The sequence below is a fragment of the Tupaia chinensis genome, unplaced genomic scaffold (assembly GCF_000334495.1).
Source record: "Tupaia chinensis unplaced genomic scaffold, TupChi_1.0 Scaffold000542_1, whole genome shotgun sequence".
Lineage (NCBI taxonomy): Eukaryota > Metazoa > Chordata > Mammalia > Scandentia > Tupaiidae > Tupaia > Tupaia belangeri.
The window spans coordinates 2,524,603-2,535,211 of NW_006160055.1; positions in this window are offsets into that span (position 1 = coordinate 2,524,603).

Sequence of the window (10,609 nt, forward strand, 5' to 3'; positions counted from 1 at the left end):
GGCGTGTGTGCATGCATGCCCAAGATCCCAAGAAGAGAATGGAGGAGAAGGAATTGCAGCATGGCCATACCCCCTGGGGGGGGTGATTTCTCACTTTCTGTCTCTCTGTCTCTCTCTGTCTTTCTGGTGAGCACACGCGCCCTATAGCAAAAACCTCTATAAATAAATAAATAAATAAAGTTAAATAAAATAATTAAAAAGAAGTAGCTATGGCAGCTTAGACATAGGTAAGTCATAACTTTAATTCTTTAAATTTTTTAGTAAATGTTTTCCATTTTTGAAAGTGATATTCTAGGAATAAAATAATGGAAGAAGTCACAAAAGAATGGATCTTACTCCACTTAAAAATTTTTTTCAATGAATCTAAAAATGTCCAACTTTACTACTAATAATCAAAGGAATGCAACTTAAAAGAAAAATTAAAAACCATTTACCTCTATAAACAATGGAAATTACGAAGAGGAATCAATTTTATGCCATTGAAAAAGTCCAACTAAAGTCTAGGCCTAAAAAAGTCCAACTTCACAAGTTATCAAGGTATGTAACTTAAAATAGCAATTAGATGCTATTTCTTTCCAGTGAATTAAAATATAAGAACTTATAATAGTTAATGCAGAGAAGAATGTGATAAAATAAGTGTTTTGTACATTATGAATAGAAGAATAAATGGATACATTTCCAGAATGGCATTTCCCAGGAAGGGGAAAGAACCTTACAAAGGTTTATATCCAACTGACTCTTAATCTTACTTTTGGTGGCAAACTCAGAAAGGCCTGTCATCTCTTGAATGGTTTACATAGGTAGGTACCCTCCAGGGTCTCACTGTGGCCAATACTTCTTTAAAAGTTTATGAATTTATTTCTCTTGAGAGCGAGAGAGAGAAAGCACCCTCAACAGGGTCTTTGATCTACTCCCAGCCTCAGCCTGCCTCGAATCATGGACCCACGCATGCCTGACCTACTCAGGGAGGTCTCTGGATAAGAATCTGGAATTTTCCCATGTGACTCCGACTTGTAGAGTGCTGCTGGTTACTGCTCTACCACCATCCGGCTCCTGGACCAATAATTCTGTGCCCCACCTCTCATTAAGTAAGATTGGAGAGTCCTGGAGATGTCACTCAGCTGTTTCCCCTCCCTTTGCCATTCCCCAGTTTTGAGCAAAAAGGCATCCAAGCCATTTGACATAGGTGGTGTGTGTTTGTGGATGGGATGGAATGGGGTGTGATCAGAAAGGATGGGGGTTTGGGATCAGGGAAATGGAGCTATATCAGAGCTCTTTTGGTTGCAAGTGACAGAAGTCCAACTGAGACTGCCTGATCCAAAACAGAAAGTGAAACAGCCAAAAGCAGAGACCCGGAAGTAGATGAAACTGGGCACAGCATGGCTGGAGCCTAGGGCTCTGTTTCTGTCTCCATCCCTGGTTTGGCTGAGTCTGATTGCATCAGGAGAGAGGCCTCTTCCTGTGGAAACAAAGTGGTCTCTGACGGCTTGGTGTTTGTGTTGTACTTAGAAATCATGAACTCAGCTCAGGCCAATAGGGTATCTTCTGCTAAAAACTTATGTAAAGTCCTTGGAAAAACCTTGGTTGATCTGGACCATTCCTAAATCAATCCCTGTGTCCTGGGGTAGGAGTCCTCTGACTAGTGAGGCTGGGTTTTCTGTATGCACTCAGAACCTGGATCTGGTGGGGGCAAGTCACAGTAACCATATAGATCACTTGGGCTTGGAAAGGCAAGTGTCCTATGTCCCCTGTAGAGAGCTCTTGCTTGGGTCCAGAATATTTTGGAAAAAGATGCAGTAACTGCCATTGCAATCTATTTCATGTCCATACCGTCTGGTAATTCTACTTCTCTTCTAGCTTGAATTCCTCCTGCAGTAGTTTCCATTTATCCTGTTCTGTTCCATCTTCAGGGTAGATTCAGATCAAAACCTTTTTCCTCACAGACACACTGTGAGGGTTAATTAGGTTTTCCAGAAACCATCTGTAAAGTGCCGTGGGATCTTCAGAACCAGATGCTTTGTGAAGATATGTTGTCATTAGAACCAACTCTTCATTTTCAGCGCTTATGGGGGATAGGGGTGAGGCTAGATCAGAAGGCAAGGAGATGAAACTTACAAATAGTCCTGAGACTTCCTTTTCCCATGAAAAGCACTCTCCTTGGTATTAAGTGGGGACACAGTGTATGTCCGCACTCTGTGGCTGAAACTGATTGACTAAAGGATATAGAAACACAGAAAATGGATGTGAATACCAGATGTAGTGTGTGAAAGAGTGGAGTCTGAGGAAGGACATTTAGAAGAGAAATAGAGAGGCAAAGCCTTCATGGGACAAAGAAATGTGGTATTATCTGTTGAAGATAATTTTATAGTTTTATCAACTGGACTAGGGAGAAATGTTCACATGTTGAAATACTCCCTTTGTAAGCTAAATAATGTGATTGAATGTATAAAATGAAATAAAAAAAAGAAATTAAAGGGAACCAGCAGGTGGCGTGGGTTAAGGCGCTGGACACTCCCACATGGCTGACTGCAGTTCAAATACTGGACCTGGGGGCTTGCTTTCTCACTTTCCCTCTCTCTCTCTCTCTCTCTATCTCTCTCTGGTCAAATTAAAATAAATGAATGAATTTTAAAAATTAAATAAATAATTATTTTTTTAAAAAGTCAAGAAAAAAGCTGCTTACAAAAACAAAGAAATAAAAAGAAGAGAGGGAGGGAAGGAAGGAAGACTACTAGAGCAAAAACTAACAGTACACATCATAATGTGTTGTTGAAAATCATGTGGTATTATCCTTGATTTGATTTTCACACACTGCATGCATGCTTTGAAAATCCAAATTATGCTCCAGAAAGATGTATTAATATAAAAATTAAATGTAAATAAGAAATTATAAAATAAAATAAAGTACCTTGTGTACTTGATTTTGGAAAAAAAAAATTAAAGCACTCTCCTCCCTCTCCAAGTACTTTACCTCTGCCACTTGCAAGGACTGAATGTGAAAACCATGGATAGTTTTGAATGTGCACACCTTTTTCTTCAAAAGGAATGGGGGAACCAGGGGACCAGCAGGTGGCGTGCTGGTTAAGGCACTGAATACTCCCACATGACGGACCATGGTTCGAGTCCCAGACCTGATGACTTGTTTTCTCACTTTCCCTCTTTTCCTCTTTCTGTGTCTCTCTCTGATCAAATTAAAATAAATGAATGAATAAATAAAAATAAATAATTCTTTAAAAAAATAAACAAAAAGGAAAAGGAGCCAAGAGTAGCTGAACAGTTTGTATCATCAGAACCTGACCAGGATCAGTACCCAGAGGATTCACAGCTGGCTATGTCAAGTGGTTTTCTTTTTTGGCTCAGGTTAATTAGCGATGAGTGGCACGTAACATCTGGGCAGTGTGTGAGTACCGTAGTCTGGACTCCTGTCAGCCTGCAAGATCTCTTTCTGGGGACTTTCAGGGACACATGCTGGAAGCACAGTGGCCCAGAGGAAAGATCGTAGCTCAGGGTGCAGGAAGCAAAGGCAGACCTGGCTGACAACCACACTCAGACAGGACCAGATGCACTGAGGGGCTCTTCTGTCTGGTAGGCTTATGCGAGTTACATGGGCCTGTCATCAGCAAAGCCTAGAGTCCAGGACAGAGTAATGCCTGCCTGCTTTCTTGCCTTTTTTAATAGTGCCCCCTCCTTTTAGTTTAAACAAAAACAATTAAAACATGTAGAAAAGTAAAAAAAAAAAAAAATACATTGAGCACCCAGATGCTCTTTACTGAGATTCATCTTTTTTTTTTTTTTTTAAATCCTATGGTGCTTACTTTATTTTTGATTTTTAAAAATTTTTATTTATTTATCTGTTTATTTGTTGTGATTTTTCAAGCCACCAGGTCCGGAACTTGAACTGCAGCCAGCCATAAGGGAATCCAGCACCTTCGCCACTAAGCCACCTGCTGGCCCCTAGTTTTATCATTTTGACACTTTGTAGTCTCTCTCTTGATCACTTACTCTTGGGCCTCCCCTTTTCTCTCTGTGCGTGTACACATATACGTATGTATATATAAAAATGTACACCTAATACCTCTCTATCATCTATCTACTTACATTTTTCCCTTAAACCATTTGAAAGTAACTTGTAGGCTTTATGATTTTTTTTAAACATTTTTTTACAGATCTAAGAACAAACTTAAGCTATATGAGCACACTGCAATGATCATACTCCAGAAATTTAGAATTGATGTGATACTAAAAACTAATATAACATGTATCTTCAAATATCCTTGAATGTTCACACAATGTCCTTTAAGCTGTGTTTTGTTTCGTTTTGTTTCCTAACTGGCTTTCCCCCTTTGAATATTTAGGACATTGGCATTTTTTTAAGTGTTAAGTCAAGTCCAGTTGTTTCATGGCCATTTCTCAATTTAGGTTTGATCATTTGCTCATGATTATATTTATTTATTTACATTTTTTGTTGTAGAGAGATTTTTGCTATAGGGTGCATAGGCTCACCGAGAGACAGAGAGACAAAAAGCAAGAAATCATTCCCCTGCCCAAGAGGGGGGGATGGCCATACCACAATCCCTTCTCTTCCATTTTCCTCTCGGAATTTTCGGCACATATGCACATGCACCTGGTGTGAGTTTAAGACACCAGATCTGGGATTTGAACTGCCATCGACTACATGGGAGTCCAGTGACATAACCATTACACTATCTGTTGGTCCTGTTCATTTCATATTTGAGTGCATGAATTCTTAGTTGTGTTACTTTGTGCAAGTCGACAACGCAGAGCTTTAATTGGTCCACCATGTTACAGACTTCATAGGGTTGTTGTGAGAAGCAAGAGAGATAATAACTGAAGTCTCAGCACAGCAGCTGGCAGAAATAGCACCTGAAAATGGTTCTATAATTAGCTTCATTATGGCTATCACCATCCAGAGCCCGATAGACCCTTTTCCCAACCAGGTTTTCATCTTCCTGGGACAGTTTGAGAGTCCTTAACCCCATTCTCCTCATCTACAAATGGGGAGTGATGCCCATCCTGAATAGTTTACATGAGCAATTGTGAGAATCAAAAAGAAATGTCATCTACAGTACAGTGCAAATTGGAACACAGTATGAAAATGCAAGGAAGCCTCATTATTTCCTGTGCTTCTATACTTTTTAAAGTGACCAGGGAGCACGTGTACTCTCAGAGAGAGACAAAGAGGTAGAGAAGGAGGGAGAAAGCACTCCCCAACAAGGCATGGTCATGCCATGAATTCTTGTCCTTCATATCTCCATCCTGTCAGGATTCAGGGCACCTGCAGACATGTGCCTGGAGTATTTTTCAAGCCCCTGGGGCTGGGATTCAAACCTCAGTCACCCATATGGGATCCAGTTCTCTTAACCACTAGGCTTTGGGACTGGCACCATGTTTCTGTAATTTTTTTTGTGAAGGAGGGGTTGCCATAGGGTGCATTAAACAATTCTTTAATGTCACTTAAAAACTAAAGTGGGGCTTAAAATAAAAGCAGTGTCTAAAAAATCTTGTTCCTGTGTTTAACTAATGCAATAATTTTCAGACTTTGTTTTTAATCAGCAGAACTTTTTTTTTTTTAATTTAGGTTTTGCTATAGGGCATGTGCATTTGACAGAGAGAGAGAAAGTGAGAAATCACACCCCCTAAGAGAGGATGGCCACACCACAATCCCTTGTCTTCCATTCTCATATCAGGATTTGGGGCTCATGGACACATACACATGACATGATTTTGAAGCTGCCGAGTCCAGGACTTGAACTGGTCAGCCCTGAGGGAGTCCAGTGCCTTAACTACCATGCCACCTGCTGCTCCCAGCAGAACCCTATTTTTAAATAAATTTATGGAACTCCAAAATATTGAGCAGATTAAAGAGTTACTCTGAGTAAAGTTTGGTCTGGAGGTGGCATACCAAGGGTCTTAGGTCAGCCCTGTAGAGCCCCTGACTACAGGTATTGTGATGATAAGAACCCTCTTGGGGTTGCCTCAACCTCCCCTTGGCATCCACTCTCAGAGCCTTACCACCATCTGTCTTCTTATTCCTGGCCCATTTCTGCTGAAGAATGGTAATAGCTGTAAACCCCAATGGCAATTTACTCAGTTCATTATTAATTGCTTATGAACATTCTTCTCTGGAAACAGCACTTAAATGCCTCACACGGTAAGGGAGACATTGACAGATCACATAAAGAAGCACCTGTAATGTTTCAGACAGAGCAGCTCAGGCTAGAAACCTCCTAGCTAAGTGTCACCTACACCTGCACGGCACATTCCCAAAGGGGAGGCTCAATGCTGTTGTAGCCTTACCTTCATCTACAAACCACTCACCCAGCCTTTCTCTCCAACAACTCGAGCAAGTGCTGTTTATATCAGAGCAGGACCACATGATGGGATAGAAAACTGGCACAAATCCTGTTCCTACTATGTGCCAAATGGTTTCCTTCTTCTCACTTAGCCTTCAAAATCACCTCCAGCAGACAAACAACAATATCCTCTCTCAGACCAAGCTATGACAGAGTGAGATTCAAGCCAAGGTCCTTTAGGTCCCTAAAACTATCCTACCCCTCCCATGTGGGCTGCCCTGTTTTCACCGGACTTCTAGTAACACTCTCTGTGCCCCATGGCGCTCATGGGCTCACTGGCACAATCATCTTTCCAATGATTATGGGAGCCAAAATATCCATGCTGTTAGCTAATACTTTGTTTACCTGCTGTGTGTCAGAGCCATCCTAAGCACCATCTGTAGCTGTGTAATCCTCACCTTGAGCACATGAGGCAGGTGGTACTCATTTTCCTGAGAAGGACAGTGAGGAACACAGAGGCCCAGTGATGTGTACAGAAGAATGCTAGATAGCTAGTCAGTGGCAGAGCTGGGATTTGAACCTAGAGAGTATAGCTCTAAGGGCTAAGCTTTTAATGACTACGCTAAAGTTGAGCAAGGGTTAATCACATACTCCAATTTATAGACAAGCAGACCAAGAGGTTCAGAAGTGTTGGGTGACTTGCCCAGGATCCATAGAGTTCTTTATAGGACAATACTGTGAAGATTGCAGGATATTGTGGACAAGAAACCAAAACTTGATCTATGAAATAAAGATAGAATTCTCTTCCACTAGCTGTGGTCAGGCTAGTCTAGCACAACGGGAGCTGCCAGGATAAAAAGGTATGTCCAATGGTTAAATTCTGGAGGCAAATCTGAAGTCAAAACTAGGAGTGTTGATAAGAAGATAAAACACAGTAACTAGGACCAGACCTATCTATTCCAGGTAAACTCCTAAGGTGGGTGGAAAAGAAATTCTCATGGGGTCTCTTTTGAGGATGTGTTATCCCATTTTCAGGTCAGTCTGAAAGTCTTAGGCCTGCTAAGGTCTGGAATTGCATAGTCTACCGCTAAGAGTTGGGTCATATTTGGGACTCCAACTAAGCCTGAAGTTCCATGGAAAGCACTGTATGTGGGATGCCAGGGGTCTTCTGGAAGTCAAGTAGGCTAAGAGGATGACAGTTGGGAGGCCTTACATTTTCATCAATCCAGAGAGGGAACCTTGCCTCCTTTGACCCTTCTTCTTCCAGTGACCATCATTCTTCTCATAGTGTGTGCAAGAATGTTTACAGTAATCCCAAACTAGAAACCATCCAAATTTCCATTGACAGCAGTGCGGACAATATTCTATGATATAGCCATGCAACACATCATTCCACAGCAGAGAAAATGTCCACATGACTACAGTCTGCAACAGCCTGGACCCATTGGTAATTGTGCTCCACGTCCTCACCAAAGGTGGGGAATGTGCGCATAGGCAATCCTCAGCTGTGTGGTCAAGCACACCATGTCAAAGCTGAGCCAGGCTGGAGTCAGGAGAGAAGGCACTTGTACTCACTAAACCCAAAAGGGAAGGCTGGCAAGAAGAATCTGGTTAGGGCTGAAGCAAGGTGGAGTCAGGAGTGGGTATAAAAAGGCTAAATGGGAACAGACAAGAGAGGTACCTGGGGTGGGGGTTGGGGGTACAGCAGAGCAGGCAGGGCTGGATGCCTTTCTCATTGTCCAGACAGGGCAGTTGAGATAAGATAAGCCCTCTGCCCAGACTGTCTGGGGTCAGGGGTGGGGGAACATCCCTGCTTTTGAAAGGGAACAAATGTGAACTTTGACTGTATCCCTAGGTATAGCTTCCATGTTACAAAAACCACACTCTAAACTTTGAACCAATTACTGTTTAAGTTGCAAGCTGTGTGTCATCACTGTGGGACAAAGAAGCTCTGAGGATCTATGAATAGAATCTTTCTATGGTATCTCATGGTCTCTGGGGTCAACGTGGGCATGCAGGTGATGCACTATGTAACTCACAGAGCCTTCAATGAGGATGGTCCCCTCTGAAGCTGTCCTGCACACAGCCTACACAAGTAAATGTCTAGGTGGTACAACTCTCCTCGTGGTGGACCATGAGGTCTCGGCCTCCCTCTCTCTAACCTCTTCTCACACTGCCCTCTGTACTCTAGTCCCACTGGCCTCCTTTCAATCCCTTATGTTTGCTCAGGTGGATAAAAGATGTCTATTAATCCTTGGACACTTTCCCATCAAATGACGGGATCTATGTTCCTGCCTCTTGAATCCAGGTGCTTTGGCCAGTAGAATATGGTAGAAGTGATGCTGGTTTCTTGGTCCGGGCCTTAGTTCATTATTAGATTCTATTCCTGTTTCTGGAACACTGTCTGGGAGCCTTGTACCACCATGGAAGCTGTCCAACAACTCTGATTCCACCATGTTGGAGCAAACACTTGTAGTCTGACAGTCTTAGCCATGCCCAGCATGCTACTATACCTACCAAGACACCAGGCATGCGAATCAGTGAAACCATTTTGGACCTTGAATTACTGCTCATCTAACCACTGAACCCCACCAGTGACCTCAGCTGATGCCACATGGAAAGACAATATGCCTGGCCAACTACTGCCCGTATTTCTGACCCACTAAATTGTGAGATTAAAACAACGTGGTTTTTTTTTTTTAAGAATTATTTTTCATTTAACTTTATTTATGTATTTCAAATTGACCAGAGAGAGAAAGAGAAAGTGAGAAAGCAAGCCGCCAGGTCCAGGACTCAAACTATGGTAGACCATGTTGGAGTCCAGTGCCTTTAACCAATACTCTACCTGCTGGCCCCAGTGGTAGCTGTTTTAAGTCATTGAACTGTGGGATGAATTGCTAGACAGGAATCTGTAACAGGAGCTCTAACAATACTCTCTCTTGCCACAGGACACTGAGATTTTCTGTTCCCTCTTTCTGGAATGCTGTTCCCTCTTTTCTTCATCTAGTTGGTCCCTGTCTTTCAGCTCTCAGCCTACACATGGCTACCACAGAACAACCTCCTTCTGGAGCTGGAGGGCTGATTTACATTTGTTTGTGTGACCATTTCATGACTGTCGGTCTGCCCTACTAGAACATAAACAGAGAACATCATATGGTTCATTCATCACTATATTCCCAGCCCCCAGCATGACACCTAGCACGTAATATCAGTAAGTATTTCATAAATGAATGAATGCACGGAGATGTGATCCTCTTCCCCTGCCCTCCTCATCAAATGATTCCAACCTGTTTTCAGTCGAGCTATCACAGGGTCCGTGTGCTCAGGGGAGAAGCCAAGCAGGTGGGCTTCTGGAAGCCTCCCAACTTCCCAGCAATAGGCAGCCTTCTTTTCTGTGTTATGTATTAGCATTCCTCGTGGGATACATTTAGGGAAAAGATTCCAGCTACTAGAAATAGAAAAAAGAAAATTAAGTTTGAAAATCGCTATCCCAGGCCTTACCCCTCCCACCAGCTATCCCTTGTTCTTTCCCTTTTCTTTTTCCTTCCTCACAGAACTAATGTCTGGCAATAGGTTAAAAATAGAAAGCCCTCTCCTTCCTTCTCTCCCTCCATTTCCTCTCCTTCCCACTCCCCTGTGATTTGTTGTGAAAAAGGAAACAGCCTGGGTCTACTCCACTGAAAAGACACACTCTTTCTAACTACATAAACAACATGCTGTGGACACCCTAGCCAGAGGACTGAGCACCCATGTGACTCTGTGGTCCACTCTCTGTAGCTTGGCTGGTGCCTGGGCTCCTGAGTAACTCCCTGCTCATCTGCCCTGGGCTGGACCAAACAGTGTGCATACACACGCACGCACACACACACACACACACACACACTGCATGGCCATCTCATACGTGAGGGCCCACTTAAGGTGCTGCTAATAAGAGCTCCTCCTAGGTGGTCCCTGCAGCACTGGGGAACTCACCCGCCTTGGAGGGAGGAAGGAAAGCCATGCTGCTCCCGGTGGTGAGGTCTGGAGTCCAGTGGCAGAAGCTCTGTTAGAAACACAAAGTGTGGGACCAGCAGTTAGCGTAATGGCTATGTCTCTGGACTCCCACATAGTCGACCGCTGTTTGTGTCCTGGACCCGGTGGCTTAAACTCACGCCGGGCGCGTGTGCGTGCGTGCCCAAGATCCCGAGAGGAGAACGGAGGAGAAGGGATTGCAGCGTGACCATCCCCCCTGGGGAGTGATTTCTCATTTTCTGTCTCTCTGTCTCTCTCTGTCTGTCTGGCGAGTGCATGCGCCC